The sequence below is a fragment of the Symphalangus syndactylus genome, chromosome 14 (genome assembly GCF_028878055.3).
Source record: "Symphalangus syndactylus isolate Jambi chromosome 14, NHGRI_mSymSyn1-v2.1_pri, whole genome shotgun sequence".
Taxonomy (NCBI): Eukaryota; Metazoa; Chordata; class Mammalia; order Primates; family Hylobatidae; genus Symphalangus; species Symphalangus syndactylus.
In genome coordinates, this window is record NC_072436.2 from 99,457,149 (window position 1) to 99,473,493 (window position 16,345).

Here is a 16,345-nt window from a genome sequence, read left to right on the forward strand (position 1 = left end):
CCATATTACTGGACCAGATGAGGCCCTCCTCTGCTCCTCCAGCTCCTCAAACTTTTCATGTCAAAACACTCCTGACCCTTTTGTGTTATTACTTGTTATTTTGTCATCTTCTCCATTATGATGTCCCTGTTATCCTATTCACGACATCTCCATTTAATAGGAGATCTATGCAATTTGTTGAAGGGAATGTTAGTCAAGAGACTCAAAATTGCTTAGTGAGAGGCTATTTTGCATGGTGTTATACAGAGTGAGCCTGAGTTCAGCGTCCGCTTAGCCACTCACAAACTGAAACCTTGGGCAAGTTACTATACTCTTCATGCCTGAGTTCCCCCAACTATAATGGAATAGTTGGTATAAACCCCTATTGCATGGATTTCCTGTTAAGATTAAATGAGTTAATGTGTCAGAGTTGGAACAGGACCTGCCTAGGATGTTGTCAATACTATTTAAGGTTAGCTATTATTATTATTGCTGTTATTATCATTAATGGGAGAGCATTTCAAAAGCTGAAATCATGTCTCCCCCTCTATATATAATCTGCTACTCAAGCTCAAAATATACTTTCTGACCATGTGGACTCTTTCCTGGGCCCTATATATATTTGATGTCCTGGTGCATCTCAGAGGCATGTCCTGCCCTTTTCCTTTACAGGTATTAATATTTTGGATAATTTGTCGAGGACTCAATTTTTATATCCTTTACCTTAAATTTGGTTAGTTTGCCCAGAAAGTTAAAGTCATACCTTCTTACTCTCAATTCAAAATGATTTTGGGCTGCCTAAGTAGGGAAAAATGTATTCCATTTTCTGCCCAGATATTTGAACAGGGGAATAACCTTGGTTTTGTAAGTCATCTTCTTTTTACTGTATTGACTATTACTTTTGTTGGGAGAAATGAAGGGATATTTAAGTTTCAAGGTTCACATCAAGATTTCGCCCCTTTCGGCTCCACATTTAACAGAAAAATCCCAAATCAATTTAACAACAAGAAAAAATCAGTATTTTTAATTAGAAATCCAGACAAGTTTTAGCTCTAATTATGTATTCCTGAGATAATATATGACAGAGTGGAACTTTCGTAAGTATTCCCCACACAAATCCTCTAAACCTAGAGAAAATGCTGATGTAGTTAGTGGGTGATTTTAATGCAAAAAGCTTTGTTATCCATAGTTTCTGGGTTTCAGTTGGTTGACTACACATGAAGAGTACAAGTTTTTTGCATCTTTTTCTTAGTTGAGATTCAAAGTAGGTGACAGACTGCATTCATTCATCCATTGAGTTTTTATTGAATACCTATTGTGTGCTGGGCGATATAGATAAGTAGACCCAATAATAAAAAGAAAACCTTGAGTTTTATAAAGTCTTACAGGACAGATCAATAAGTCAACAGACAAATAAAATTCAGTCTGATAAGTGCTATAATATGGGTATGCAAAAGATGTAGAAACTCATAGGGGAACCATCAGTCTTGAAGAGCTTGGGAATGGTGTATGAGTGAGTGAGACACAGAATATTTAAAGCCAGGGAGTGACATGATCTGAGTTTTATTTTAGAAAGTTCACTTTCGCTGCCAACTAGGGAACAGATTGGGAAGGAGTGAGGGTGGAGGAAGGGAAACCAGCTAGGTGGCTGCTTCCTGCTAATAAACAGTTCACACTTCCTGAGTGCTCACTATAAGCCAGGCATACTCCCTATAAGCCAGGCATACTCCCAAGCACTTTACATATGTTAATCCATTTCATCCTCACAGCAATCTTATGAGGTGGGGTGCTATTTCCTTTTATTATCTTGATTTATAGATAAGATACAGAGAGATTAAGTAGTTGCCCAAGATCATAAGTCAATGAGAGGCAGAGCTGGGCTTTGCATTCAGTCTGGCTCCAGAATCCACGCTCTAAACCACGATAATATGTTGCTATTTGACAAAATAATTTAGAAAGATGAATGATGTGAAAGAAGTAGCATTGAAAAAGAAGTAGCGTAGAAATGAGCAGATGCTTGGAAAGATACTAAGGAACTACAATCAGTAGGGTTTGGTGCCTGATTAGACTAGGAGGCTATCAGAAAGAAAAGTATCATTACACTCTTATGTTTTTGGCCTGGGCAATTTGGTGGGTAGAAATTCCATCTCTTGAAATTGAGATCTCAAGAAGGGGGCTTATTTTCTTGGGAACAACATAGAAGAGAAGAATTTTGTGTGTGCTAAGTTTGAGATCTCTGTGGAACATCATAGTGGAAATGTTCAGCAGGGTGTTGGAAATATGGACGGGAAGCTAAGAGATTAGGCTGGGAAATACAGACTTGAGAACTATTGGCATATATACATATATAATAGTTAAAGTAAAGGAAATGGTTAAGTTTATACTAGGAGAGGTTTTAGAGTAAAATGAGAGCTGAAGAAAACTCTGACATTTAAGGGATGGCTAGAGGAGAAGATTCCACAAGGATACTGAGAAGGATGAAATAGAGAAGTAGGAGAAACATGAGGAAAGCCACTGAGTTTTAAGAAAAAAATGGTTAAAAGTGTCAAGAGTTACAGAGAAGTCAATCTGAAGTCAGAAAATTCTCCAGTGATTTAGCAATAAAGAATTGGGTAACTTTGATGAGAATAGTTTCAATGCAGCAGTTATCGTAAAAGCCGAAAACAGCACTGGATTGCAAAGTGGTGGACATCTGAGAGAGTAGAGACAGCAAATCTACATAAATCTTCTGAGAGTTTTACAAATTTCCAGATATTATTATTATTATTATTATTATTATTATTTTGAGACAGAGTCTCACTCTGTGGCCCAGGCTGGAGTGCCATGGAGTGATCTCAGCTCACTGTAACCTCTGCCTCTCAGGTTCAAGCAATTCTCCTGCCTCAGCCTCCTGAGTAGCTGAGATTACAGGTGCCCACCAATACGCCCAGTTAATTTTTGTATTTTTAGTAGAGACAGGTTTTCACCATATTTGCTAGGCTGGTCTCGGACTCCTGACCTCATGATCCACCCACCTCAGCTTCCCAAAGTGCTGGGATTACAGGTGTGAGCCACTGAGCCCAGCCCCAGATGTTAATCTTTAGTCAAGCTATCAAGTCATATCTTATCAAAATGATTTTGCCAGAGAACCAGACAGGATTATTTTTCTGCCTGGACTGAGCAGGAATTCTCTATTTAGTAAGATTTGGGGATACAAAGATTTCTTTCTCATTAGCATGTCACTGGTGCCTGAAATTCTTCCATTCATGTTGCATGTTGGAACAATGGTCTCTGAGGAAGGATAACAAAATTAAGCTTCAGTTAGTTCTTAGGCCTTAGGTGACAATGAATTTATTGGGTCTTTCCTGGAAGTGATGAGCTGAGGTAACTTATGGATGTTGATGAAGGAGGAGTCATGGAAAGGAGGTGGAAGAAACAGTTGGAATCCAGTACGTGGAGCTTCTGTCTGAAGAGCGTAAGAGTCTTGGGTATGTATGTATTTTGGTGCAGAGGTAGGTGGGCAGGATAATGACAGTCCAGAAGATAAATGATAAATTTTCTCAATTTCACCTCTGCATAGAGTTCACCCTGTATCCAGGTCTCCCCTGCTCTGGCTGTGTACAAATGACCATGGCTTATTAGTGTGACTCCAGTGGAATCCACTTAGCTCCATGAAATTTATGTTTGTTTATAGCCCCTGGGCCTGCAGTACTTCTTGGCATATACCACATGGTTAAAAAATATTTTCTGAGTGAGCATACACGAGTTAGGGTGATGTCCTAATGATTTTGCCATGGAGTGTATAGATGTAGATTACATTTAAATGATTTCAGCTGTAATCAAGGCTTTAGATTTATATTTGCATTTGTAGATATTGTTGTGGCTGGGCAATAACGTCTGCAATAGTGCTCAGAATGAGATCACTGGTGACTTTGATTAATGCAGAGTGGAAGAAACCACAGTGCATTATGACGACTTCTTACCTCAAGTAACCACCTTAAGAGATAACATAACAATATATCCCATACCTATTTTAATGTTAATATATTTTAGAGCTTGGAAAATGGAATTTTTTTTGAAAATTTAATAACATCTCTAGCTTCTTGTCCTTTGTGCCTGTAATCATCAGAGCTGATGTCATTTAACGATGACTGATAAGTTGGACACTGTTTCAGACCTTGAGGCCAATTTGAACTCTGGTTAGCAGGTCCACAAGTGGCCCGTGGTGGCTACTGAGACACCACCCTGACCCCCTTCACTTGCTGTTAGTGCTGTGGCAGACACTCCTTACCCATCAGCCTTCTATGAAGATTGCATCAGGGGAAGAGACCTGCCTTACCCAAGATCACACCTCCTTCCCAGTAGAACCACATCTAATGACTCACTGTCAGGGGGATATAAATCCCCAGCCTTTTTGCTCCAATTCAAGACAGTTTTGAAGGGTCATTCTATATTCACGGTTCTCCAAGAGGATGGCTGAGCCTTCACAAGTCCTGCATCACAGCTTAACTTCTCCTTTTTTCCAGTCCTGCCATTTCCCTTTCATAGATGTTGATCCACAAAGCCTCCGTTATTACCCCACGCGTGCTCAAATCCACTCAGTTTGTATTCTAGGAACTGACCTGTGGCACGGATTGGTAATTCACTTGTTCAGTGTTATCCTTCTTCCACTGGCCTCATGGAGCCCAATCGTAGTTCTTACAGAGCTATAAGAAGCCTTACAGACTTTCTAGTCTGATTTTTAAATTTTCTTGGTGTCGAAACAGGGGTCTTGGGAGATTATGTGACTTTCCTGAGATCATGTCTAATTTCAAATACTCTAGTAACTAAATATAGCCTGTTCTTCCCTCATCATATCTCTCATGGTACCAAGTCACTGACAAGATTTCTAACTCTACATTCTGTTTTCCCCATGAAAAGTTTGTCATAGCATTCTTTCTACACCTGACCCATCCAAACCAAATTTCTATCTTCTTTTTTCTTTTTTTTTTGGGGGGGGTGGAGTCTTACTCTGTTGCCCAGGCTGGAGTGTAGTAGTGCGATCTCAGCTCACTGCAACCTTCGTCTCCTAGGTTCAAGAATTCTTATGCTTCAGCCTCCTCAGTAGCTGGGATTACAGGCATGTGCCACCATACCCTGCTAATTTTTGTATTTTTAGTAGAAACAGGGTTTTGCCATGTTGGCCAGGCTAGTCTCAAACTCCTGTTCTCAAGAGATCCGCCTGCCTTGTCCTCTCAAAGTAGGGGGATTACAGGCATGAGCCACTGCGCCCGGCTCCAAATTTTTATCTCCTGTTCTGACCTGTCCTGCCACCACCTAAGGTGGTTTGCTAAAATGTCTAAGCTCATCAAATGAGCTGGAAATCAGATTTCCACAATGAATCTACAAGCACTGAAGAGAGATGATTAATTGCTATATTTGGTTTCAATAGTTGGAATAATAAAATTGTGTAGTTACCCTATTTTCTTCTCTTCCTTCAATTAGAGATGTTTCTGAAAAGGTGAGAAAAATATGGGGGAGGCTCCTTTTAGAGTCTATTTTTCTTTTCTTTGGTAGTCCAAGGTACTAGATTGATCAGCCTGGTGGCTATCAATTCCTTCTTTTATTCAACGTTTTTTTCCTTCAGTGCTTATTCTGAGCCAGGCACTGTTTTAGTGCTTCAGGTACATTAGTGAGCAAATTATACAGGATTTCCTGTCTTTATGGAGCTTACTTAGTGGGGGTAGGCAGTGATGACATTAAAAAAAAAAAAAAAAGAACATGGTAAAAGGAATTAAAAATGTTCCAAGAGTAAGAGGTAGAGTGGAGGGTAGGCAGTTTGTAATATTAATCGGGTGATCACTGAAAAAGCAAGATTTGAATAAAGTCTGAAAGGGGGGTAGGGACTTAGGCAACCCTGGGGAAGAGCATCTAGAAGAAGGATCAGCTAGAGCAAAGGCCCTAGGTGAGAGCACACATGAAGTGTTTGAGAAACAGCCAGTGGACCATTGGATTGGGGTGCGGAAATGGCTGGGGTGGGAAATATTAGGAGGTAGAAGTATGGGATGAAAGTGGGGCCAGATCATAAGCCACTGTAAAAACTGCAGCCTTTACTGTGAGTGAACTGGGTAGCTATTGGAGGGTTTTAAGCAGAAGAGTGAAATGATCTAGTTTGTGGTTGAAGGGATTATTCTTGCTACTTAGCTGAGGGCAGAAGCGGAGAGAACAGCAAGGAGACTATTGCAATAATTCAGGTGACAGATGATAGTGGTTCAGACTAGATCAGGGCAGGAAAACAGTGCAAAGTGGTCAGATTCTGGGTATACGTTGAAGGTAGTGGCAACAGGACTGAATGTGGAATCAGAGAGAAATGCCAAGGAAAATGACAAGCTTATAGCTAGAGCAGTTGGTTTAATGGAGTTTTCACTGAGATGGGGATGGTTGCGGCTGGTCAAGATTTTGAGGTAAAGGAAGATCAGGATTTCAGTTTTGTATGTCTTACATATATAAAATTGTAGATGTCAAGTGGAAATTTGATTTATACATTTGGAATTGGAGAGAATCTGACTAAAGATATAAATTTTGGAGTCATAGTTGGCTTTTTAAGGCATGGACCTGTATGAGATGACGATAATGAGCTAGAGAGAGGAGGACCAGGAACTGAGCACTGAGGATCTATAGTGTCGGATAAAATAGGATAAATTAGCACAGGGATCTGAGAAACAGAGATTGGTAAGATAGGTGGGAAACCGAGATTGTAGTGTCCTGGAGTCAACTGATGAAGAGTTGAGGAAGAGTGATTAACTGTGTGTCTACTGCTATTTGAAGGTCTAGAGTAGATGATGACGGAAAACTGACTCACGGATTTAGCAGCATTATATCAAACAAGGTCAAGTCTGGAAAGCAGGAAAAAATGGCCAGCAGGTATTATTAATAGGTGATCAATATCACTAATCATCAGGGAAATGCAAATCAAAACCACAATGAGATATTACCTCATATATTTTACAACAGCTACTATCAAAAAGATAAGAGATAACAAGTGTTGGCAAGGGTATGAAGAAAAGGGAGCCTTTGTACACTTGGTGGTAATGTGAATTGATACAGCCATTATGAAAAGCAGTGTGGAGATTCCTTAAAAGATTAAAAACACAGCTACCATATGATACAGCAATCCCATTTCTGTGTATATATCTAAAGGAAAGGAAATAAGTATCTTGAAGAGATATCTGCACCTCCACATACATTGCAGCGATTATTCATAATGGCCAAGACGTAGAAATGATCATTTTAGTGTATGTCAGTAGATTAATGGATAAAGAAAATGTGGTATACATGCAATAGAATATTATTCAGCCATAAAAAGAAAGACATTGTGACATTTACAACAGCATGGGTAAGCTTGGAGGAGATTATGCTAAGTAAAACAAGCCAGACACAGAAATACAAATACCGCATGATCTAAGTTATACATGGAATCTAAAAAAGTTAAACTCATAGGAACAGAGATTAGAAAGGTGGTTTCCAGGAGGTGGGGAGTAGAGGAACTAGGAAGATATTGGTCAAAGGGTATAAACTTTCAATTGCAAGATGAATAAGCTCTGAGGAGCTAATGCGTAGTGCGGCCATTACAGTTAATAACATTGTATTGTATACTTGAAATTTGCTAAGAAAGTAGACCTTCAGTGTCTTCAACACACACACACACACATACACACACAAAATGGTAACTATGTGATGTGATGGATGTGTTAATTAACTTGATTGTGGTAATCATTTGAAACCAACCCAATAGTCCCACAGATAGTTTTTTTTGAATAAATATAGAAATTGACCCTTCTGGTCTTAATTCTTGAAACTTGTTTTGTCTGAATTCCTTCTTCAGGAAAAGACCTTTAGGCCTCTCAAAAAAAGTGTCAAAGAACTGAAGCTCACCAGATTACCACAGCCAGGCAATGAGATGCCAAACCCCTCAGTTATCATGATTGCTTTTCCCTGGTTCCTGTTTTTTTTTTTTTTTTTTTTTTTTTACACATTGTTACATTTCTTGCCTGCAATATAAACCTCTAGTTTTAATTGGTCAGGGAGACAGATTTCAGACTGATTTCCTATCTCCTTGGCTGCAGCACCTGATTAAAGTCATCTTTCTTGGCAATACTCCCTGTCTCAGTCATTGGCTTTCCGTGCGGTGAGCAGCAGGACCTAGACTGAACCCCTGCTGTTTCAACAACAATTTCACAATGTATTTATGTATATCTAATAATCACATTGTACATCTTTAGTATATACAGTTTTGTCAGTTATACTTCAATAAAGCTTAAAAAAAGAAAGGGCATCAGTTGTTTGACAGAAATAGCATAGGGAATGGGCTAAAAAGCTACAGGGGATGTACAAAGGTAAAAAGGGAAAACTTCAGCTTCACAGAGGCAGTAACTTTAGGAAGCATCTGCCTTCCATAGGGTGGGGAGACAAAGGGAAGATTTTGGTGTCAGAACCTCGAAGTTTGCAGGAAGAACCTTTTCAAGCTGGGGCATGGGCCTCACAGGAGGAAGTGCGGACTTCTTCCTGGTGCAGACACCTCTGAGGGGATATGATGAGGCTGGTCTGGAGAGTGTAATAATCGTAAAATCTGGAACCAACTGCCTGCTGCCAGGGCAGACAGCTTTTGTTGGCACTGCTGGCAGGATATGAAGGAGCAAGTCTATTCTTCCTCCCACAGCCTTACAGCCTTACAGCTTTCCTCTGGTGCCCCTACTAGCAGAGGCTGACAGGGAATAGCTGGTAAACAGAAAATATGCTTTTCAGTGTTCTAGCCCCGGCATCACAGAAGCAGAATATAGAAGGCATGGATGGATGTGGAAAAAAGAGACACTAGCTTAATAACTGGCATAAGCATGGAGGGCATTGGTGACTGTGACTGAAATACTTAGGTGGAATGCTGAAAGGTAAAATGCTGAAATACTTAGGTGGAGTGGGAGGAGAGAACTGGAAGAGGAAGGAGATTCTTTAGAGGAGTTTGCTGCAAATGAGTCAAGAGTGGACGGGGGAAGTGGAGTCAAGCAAATCTATTTTGGGATATGAGAAATAACAGTATGTAGTATGATATTGCTAAGTTTTTAAGGGGAATAACCCAGTAATCTAGTAGAGAGTGTAAATTTGATGATGTGTGAGAGAGAGGAGAATCCCAGGTGTGATGCTTTTCGGTAAAGATGGAGAGCAAATGCAGACACTGGCTTTAGGCTTTAGATAGAAGATGGTGGTGTGTGAGGTGGAGGAGAGATTGTCAGGGCTGGTCTGGCTTCTTATAGGCATTGATCCATCATTGATTTTCCTGTGCCTGGTGATCAGTTTTCTTTTTAACTTTTGTAAAGATGATGAGTTATACACCTGGAAGGGCATTTTTTTTTTTTGCCATGTTGGCCAGTGGTGCCTGATTTCCACTCTTCTGATCCATATTAGTCAACAACATTCAAGTCCAGTTTTTTTGTGTGTGTGTGACATATACCTAATCTTTGCATCATGTTACTCTTATTGTTCCAAAGGAGGAATACAGTAATAGAAGCCTGATAACATCCAGTTCTGACAAAGTAATAGAAAACAATCTTAAGATACCTCAGGAAGAGATATTTTGTTTTTCTTTTCTCAGTTGTCTGCAAATCTTATATCAAAATGCTGAATACCTTATGGATATAATGAGTAATACATATCTCATAGTTAAAGCTTTGGATATAATCTTTTCTTATGGTGATGACATTAAGATAAAAAAATGTGTCTAGATAGTATCTTTACCCAGAGTTTATACATAATCATTTTCTACCAGAAATGTAATACTTTTGCTTTCTTGAGGAGAATGTCAGGTCCTTCACTAAGCATTTCTGAAAACTCCTCCAACTTTTTGTAGCTAAGAGATCAGTTGTAATGAGGTATATGGATTGGTAAGAGCACCTCTCTTATTTAGGCACAATTTGAGTGATGATAAACAAGAAACATAATGATGGCTATTTTGTGGGAGAAGAATACCACAAATTATGAAGTAGTTATAGGAATTTTTTATCCTCTTTATGGCTTTAGACAATATTGATTTTCAGAATGCTTCTCAGTTTTCTCTCTTCCTGTCTCTTTCTGTGTGTGTGTGTGTGTGTGTGTGTGTGTGTGATTCTAAAGGCATACTGGCCTTAGACACTTTGGGTGCTTGTTAATAGGTATCACTGGTAGACCCCCTTCCACTGCAGAAATGTACTGCAGGGAGAAGGATAGGTGGATCCTGAAGAGAGATTAATCTCTCTGGATTTAGAAAAAGAATGGGAATTTTCCTGGGGAAGGTTAGAAGATTGAGGGAGTCTAAGGCCTGATAGGAAAGTGCTCACCTAAAACAAGAGATGTCCTCCATAAAGGAATTGCTTGAGATAATTTTAACTGCTGGGATCCTTCTTTCTACCTCCTGCCAGATGACAAACAATACTTGTCATATTTAATATTGAAGTTCCTCCTTAACTTGTTATTCTCCTGAATTATTCCAAGCCCTATAGAAATTCTGACACACTTGTGCATGAGGATGGTGAAGATGATAGAGAGAAAGAAGTACAGAGCCTGCCTCTACGTCAAACCGTGGCTGCCTTGGAGTTATACGGAAGGAAAAGCACTGGAAATGCTTCCCCTTGACTGCTGCCCTGAGGTCAAACTAGAAATTGGCATAAGATGTTCAGAGGAGCTTGTAACTGTTAGAGAGACAGCAAAGGGACATTTGCAGGACAGTAATGAACTCAAAACAAGAGTCTGCCAACAGATTAGGTTTAGACGTTTTTAATCCTTATGAACAAAGAACGCAGTACATTGAATCTGAAGTAAGGCTGCTGTGTGGCCATGGCTTGTAATAGTGGTGGCCTGTGGGCTCCAGAAGCTTTGGCAGCAATGGAGTCTCAGTCTGTAGGAAAAGTGAGATCTTCTTTTCCGTGTTACTTTTGTTGTTCTCATGGTTTGGAGCCATGGGGAACCATACTTTACTTGGTCGCCAAGGGACTAATCCAATTATGCCTTTCAGTTCATTAAGATGTATCCAGATGTCTAATCTGTTCATCAGTAACAGACATAAATAGCAATTATTGGTCATTGTCCTTGTAAAAAGTCCTAGAAAATATTCCAAAGCTTTAGCCTGGGGCATTCCACTTTAGATAAGCTTGTCATTCCACTTAGGATGTTGTTGGATTTTATTTTCACAGGGACCATCAAATTAAATATGCGGAAAAGACTGGGGTGTTCTAACTCACTGTGGTCCACCTAAGTCTGTTAATGAGGAAATCTCCAGAAGCACATTTTTTTTTTTTTTTTTTGAGACGGAGTCTCACTCTGTCGCCCAGGCTGTAGTGCAGTGGTTCGATCTCCGCTCACTGTAAGCTCCACCTCCCAGGTTCACGCCATTCTCCTGGCTCAGCCGCCCAAGTAGCTGGGACTACAGGTGCCCGCCACCACACCCAGCTAATTTTTTGTAATTTTAGTAGAGATGGGATTTTGCTGTGTTAGCCAGGATGGTCTCCATCTCCTGACCTCGTGATCCACCTTCTTGGCCTCCCAAAGTGCTGGGATTACAGGCGTGAGCCACCCACCGTGCCCAGCCCAGAAGCACTTTTTAAAGGGTAGAGTTTTATTGTCTTCAAGTTCAATACCTTGAACTTGATAAGTACTTGGATAATAAAGATCAACTATTACAAAGCTTTAGGAGACCTGTCTTAAATATTCTGGCATACTTGAACACTATTTCCTCATATGGGTTTGAGAATGCATTTAAAACATTTTCTGTGACATGTGACATTACTTAAAGGATATGCTAATATTGGATTGAGATATTTTGAACATATAGAATGTTTTAAAATATATAACTGATATGTATACATTCCCCACTCAATTTGAAGAATTATTACTTGGCCATATTTGCTTTAAATCTCTCTTTCTGTGTCTCTCCACTGCCCTTCCCCTCTTCTTCCTGTCTTCCCACCTCCTTTCTTAAATACATATTACAAATACAGCTAAAGCCCCATCCCTCTTCCTTCTTTTTATCTCTCCTTTCCCAACAGACAGTGTGTATCCCAAAACCATGATGTGGGGTGCAAAATCAAGTTGCAAAAGGATACTTAGCACAATAACATTTGTATAAATTTCAAAAACACATGAGATAATATGCATCGTTTATGACTAAGCACATTTTAGTAAAAGACCTTTTACCCATAATAAATATAAAAGAAATAGCCAATTCATGAAGCTTTACTGTATCATGAGCAATAATCAACTTGCAACAAAAGTCAGAATATATTGAACTGACATGCCCACTTAAAGACTTCTTAATATTACAAATTGTTAGTCAGTAGTAATCTGTCCTGATATATTTAATCAATAAAAATAACTTTAGGACTAGAGCTGTAACTACTCCCCTGTTTCATTAGTTACATTGTCTACTTTGAAATACAAACCTAGAGCCTTACTGATGTTGAAATGCATTGTGTAATAAAATGCTTTTCTTGGTTGAACTTAGCTAGTAAATAAAATAATTAAATGCCATGATTTGGAGCCCCAGATAATTTTTCTCCAGTAGAAATGACCTCATAAAATTCTCATCCCATTGTGTAAGCTGGATCTCCATTCTTTGCATTTTAAAGGATTGATAAGGATGTTGAGATCAGGTGAAATACAATCAGCAGAAATATATAATATACCAAGGTTAGTTTTAAAAATAATTTATCAAGGTATATGTTATCTTAAAGATAACATTAATTCTCATAGCAAGTCTAAATTTTCTCTATGAAGCATGCCTGGATGCATGATCCTTAATAAAATCTCTTCTGTTACTTTTAGCACTAGATTGCATAATTGTTTTGTTTTGTTCACTGTTTTTGTGTATTTGACTTTATTTTTTATATACCCACAGTGCCTAGCACAGTACTAGGCACATAGTAGGTATTGTTGCATAATTATGTTTTGCACAGTTTTAAATATTTTTGAAATAAACAAATTGGTCTTCAGACATAAAGTTATTTAAATAGAAAAGACAAAGGTTACAGTCCTTTAAGAGAGTGAATGAACTAGTCCTCCATCTAATTCATAATTCAGTTCTTAAGCCACCAAGGGCTCAAATCCCTTTAGCTTCCTGTCACAGAGATCCCAGTAATGTTTTCTTAAGGATTGCAAATTGAGAAAAATTGAAGAGTAATCCTCAAGAATAGTTAAGTATAAAATGAGCCCCAGCTGACCCACAAAAAAGTAATAGGGCCTTTAGTATTGTTTTATTATTATTGTGTTCTTGATTGTCACTGTGATGAAAGTGTTCAACTAAGAATAAAGCGGGATAAATGATTCATTGAACAGTATCAGTGTTTTGCCAATACAAACATGAAACGATGATGACTGTTATTTTCTTCAACTAGACTCTTCTTCCTTTTCTACAAATGATTTTGTATTTTTTATAAGCAAGTTATAAGATTCTAAAAGAGTAAAGATTTTGTTGCAAGTAATATATTTACTCAAGCTCACCATAAAATGTAGCACATATCAACTATGACCTGACTATCCCTTTCCTGTTCCTTAATATAGAACTTGGGCATATCATGTAACTTCCTTGTCACTTTCAATTTCTAAATACATATTTTTTTTATTGTACTTCAAGTTTTAGGGTACATGTGCACAAAGTGCAGGTTTGTTACATATGTATCCATGTGCCATGTTGGTGTGCTGCACCCATTAACTCATCATTTAGCATTAGGTGTATCTCCTAATGCTATCCCTCCCCCCTCCCCCCACCCCACAACAGTCCCCAGAGTGTGATGTTCCCCTTCCTGTGTCCATGTGCTCTCATTGTTCAATTCCCACCTATGAGTGAGAACATGTGGTGTTTGGTTTTTTGTCCTTGCGACAGTTTACTGAGAATGATGATTTCCAGTTTCATCCATGTCCCTACAAAGGACGCATCATTTTTTATGGCTGCATAGTATTCCATGATGTATATGTGCCACATTTTCTTAATCCAGTCTATCGTTGTTGGACATTTGGGTTGGTTCCAAGTCTTTGCTATTGTGAATAGTGCCGCAATAAACATCCGTGTGCATGTGTCTTTATAGCAGCATGATTTATAGTCCTTTGGGTATATACCCAGTAATGGGATGGCTGTGTCAAATGGTATTTCTAGTTCTAGATCCCTGAGGAATCGCCACACTGACTTCCACAATGGTTGAACTAGTTTACAGTCCCACCAACAGTGTAAAAGTGTTCCTATTTCTCCACATCCTCTCCAGCACCTGTTGTTTCCTGACTTTTTAATGATGGCCATTCTAACTGGTGTGAGATGGTATCTCATTGTGGTTTTGATTTGCATTTCTCTGATGGCCAGTGATGATGAGCATTTTTGCATGTATTTTTTGGCTGCATAAATATCTTCTTTTGAGAAGTGTCTGTTCATGTCCTTTGCCCACTTTTTGATGGGGTTGTTTGTTTTTTTCTTGTAAATTTGTTTGAGTTCATTGTAGATTCTGGATATTAGCCCTTTGTCAGATGAGTAGGTTGCGAAAATTTTCTCCCATTTTGTAGGTTGCCTGTTCACTCTGATGGTAGTTTCTTTTGCTGTGCAGAAGCTCTTTAGTTTAATGAGATCCCATTTGTCAATTTTGGCTTTTGTTGCCATTGCTTTTGGTGTTTTAGACATGAAGTCCTTGCCCATGCTTGTGTCCTGAATGGTAATGCCTAGATTTTCTCCTAGGGTTTTTATGGTTTTAGGTCTAACATGTAAGTCATTAATCCATCTTGAATTAATTTTTGTATACAGTGTAAGGAAGGGATCCAGTTTCAGCTTTCTACATATGGCTAGCCAGTTTTTCTAGCACCATTTATTAAATAGGGAATCCTTTACCCGTTTTTGTTTTTGTCAGGTTTCTCAAAGATCAGATAGTTGTAGATGTGTGGTATTATTTCTGAGGGCTCTGTTCTGTTTCATTGGTCTATATCTCTGTTTTGGTACCAGTACCATGCTGTTTTGGTTACTATAGCCTTGTAGTATAGTTTGAAGTCAGGTAGCATGATGCCTCCAGCTTTGTTCTTTTGGCTTAGGATTGACTTGGCAATGCGGGCTCTTTTTTGGTTCCATATGAACTTTAAAGTAGTTTTTTTCCAATTCTGTGAAGAAAGTCATTGGTAGCTTGATGGGGATGGCATTGAATCTATAAATTACCTTGGGCAGTATGGCCATTTTCATGATATTGATTCTTCCAACCCATGAGCATGGAATGTTCTTCCATTTGTTTGTATCCTCTTTTATTTCACTGAGCAGTGGTTTGTAGTTCTCCTTGAAGAGGTCATTCACGTCCATTGTAAGCTGGATTCCTAGGTATTTTATTCTCTTTGAAGTAATTGTGAATGGGAGTTCACTCATGATTTGGCTCTCTGTTGGTCTGTTATTGGTGTATAAGAATACTTGTGATTTTTGAACATTGATTTTGTATCCTGAGACTTTGCTGAAGTTGCTTATCAGCTTAAGGAGATTTTGTGCTGAAACAATTGGGTTTTCTAGATATACAATCAAGTCATCTGCAAACAGGGACAATTTGACGTCCTTTTTTCCTAACTGAATACCGTTTATTTCCTTCTCCAGACTAATTGCCCTGGCCAGAACTTCCAACACTATGTTGAATAGGAGTGGTGAGAGAGGGCATCCCTGTCTTGTGCCAGTTTTCAAAGGGAATGCTTCCAGTTTTTGCCCATTCAGTATGATATTGGCTGTGGGTTTTTCATAGATAGCTCTTATTATTTTGAGATATGTCCCATCAATACCTAATTTATTGAGAGTTTTTAGCATGAAGGGTTGTGAATATTGTCAAAGGCCTTTTCTGCATCTATTGAGATAATCATGTGGTTTTTGTCTTTGGTTCTGTTTATATGCTGGATTACATTTATTGATTTGCGTATGTTGAACCAGCCTTGCATCCCAGGGATGAAGCCCACTTGATCATAGTGGATAAGCTTTTTGATGTGCTGCTGGATTCGGTTTGCCAGTATTTTATTGAGGATTTTTGCATCAATGTTCATCAAGGATATTGGTCTGAAATTCTCTTTTTCGGTTATGTCTCTTCCAGGCTTTGGTATAAGGATGATGCTGGCCTCATAAAATGTGTTAGGGAGGATTCCCTCTTTTTCTATTGATTGGAATAGTTTCAGAAGGAATGGTACCAGTTCCTCCTTGTACCTCTGGTAGAATTTGGCTGTGAATCCATCAGGTCCTGGCCTCTTTTTGGTTGGTAAGCGATTGATTATTGCCACAATTTCAGAGCCTGTTATTGGTCTATTCAGAGATTCAACTTCTTCCTGGTTTAGTCTTGGGGGGTGTATTTGTCAAGGAATTTATCCATTTCTTCTAGATTTTCTAGTTTATTTG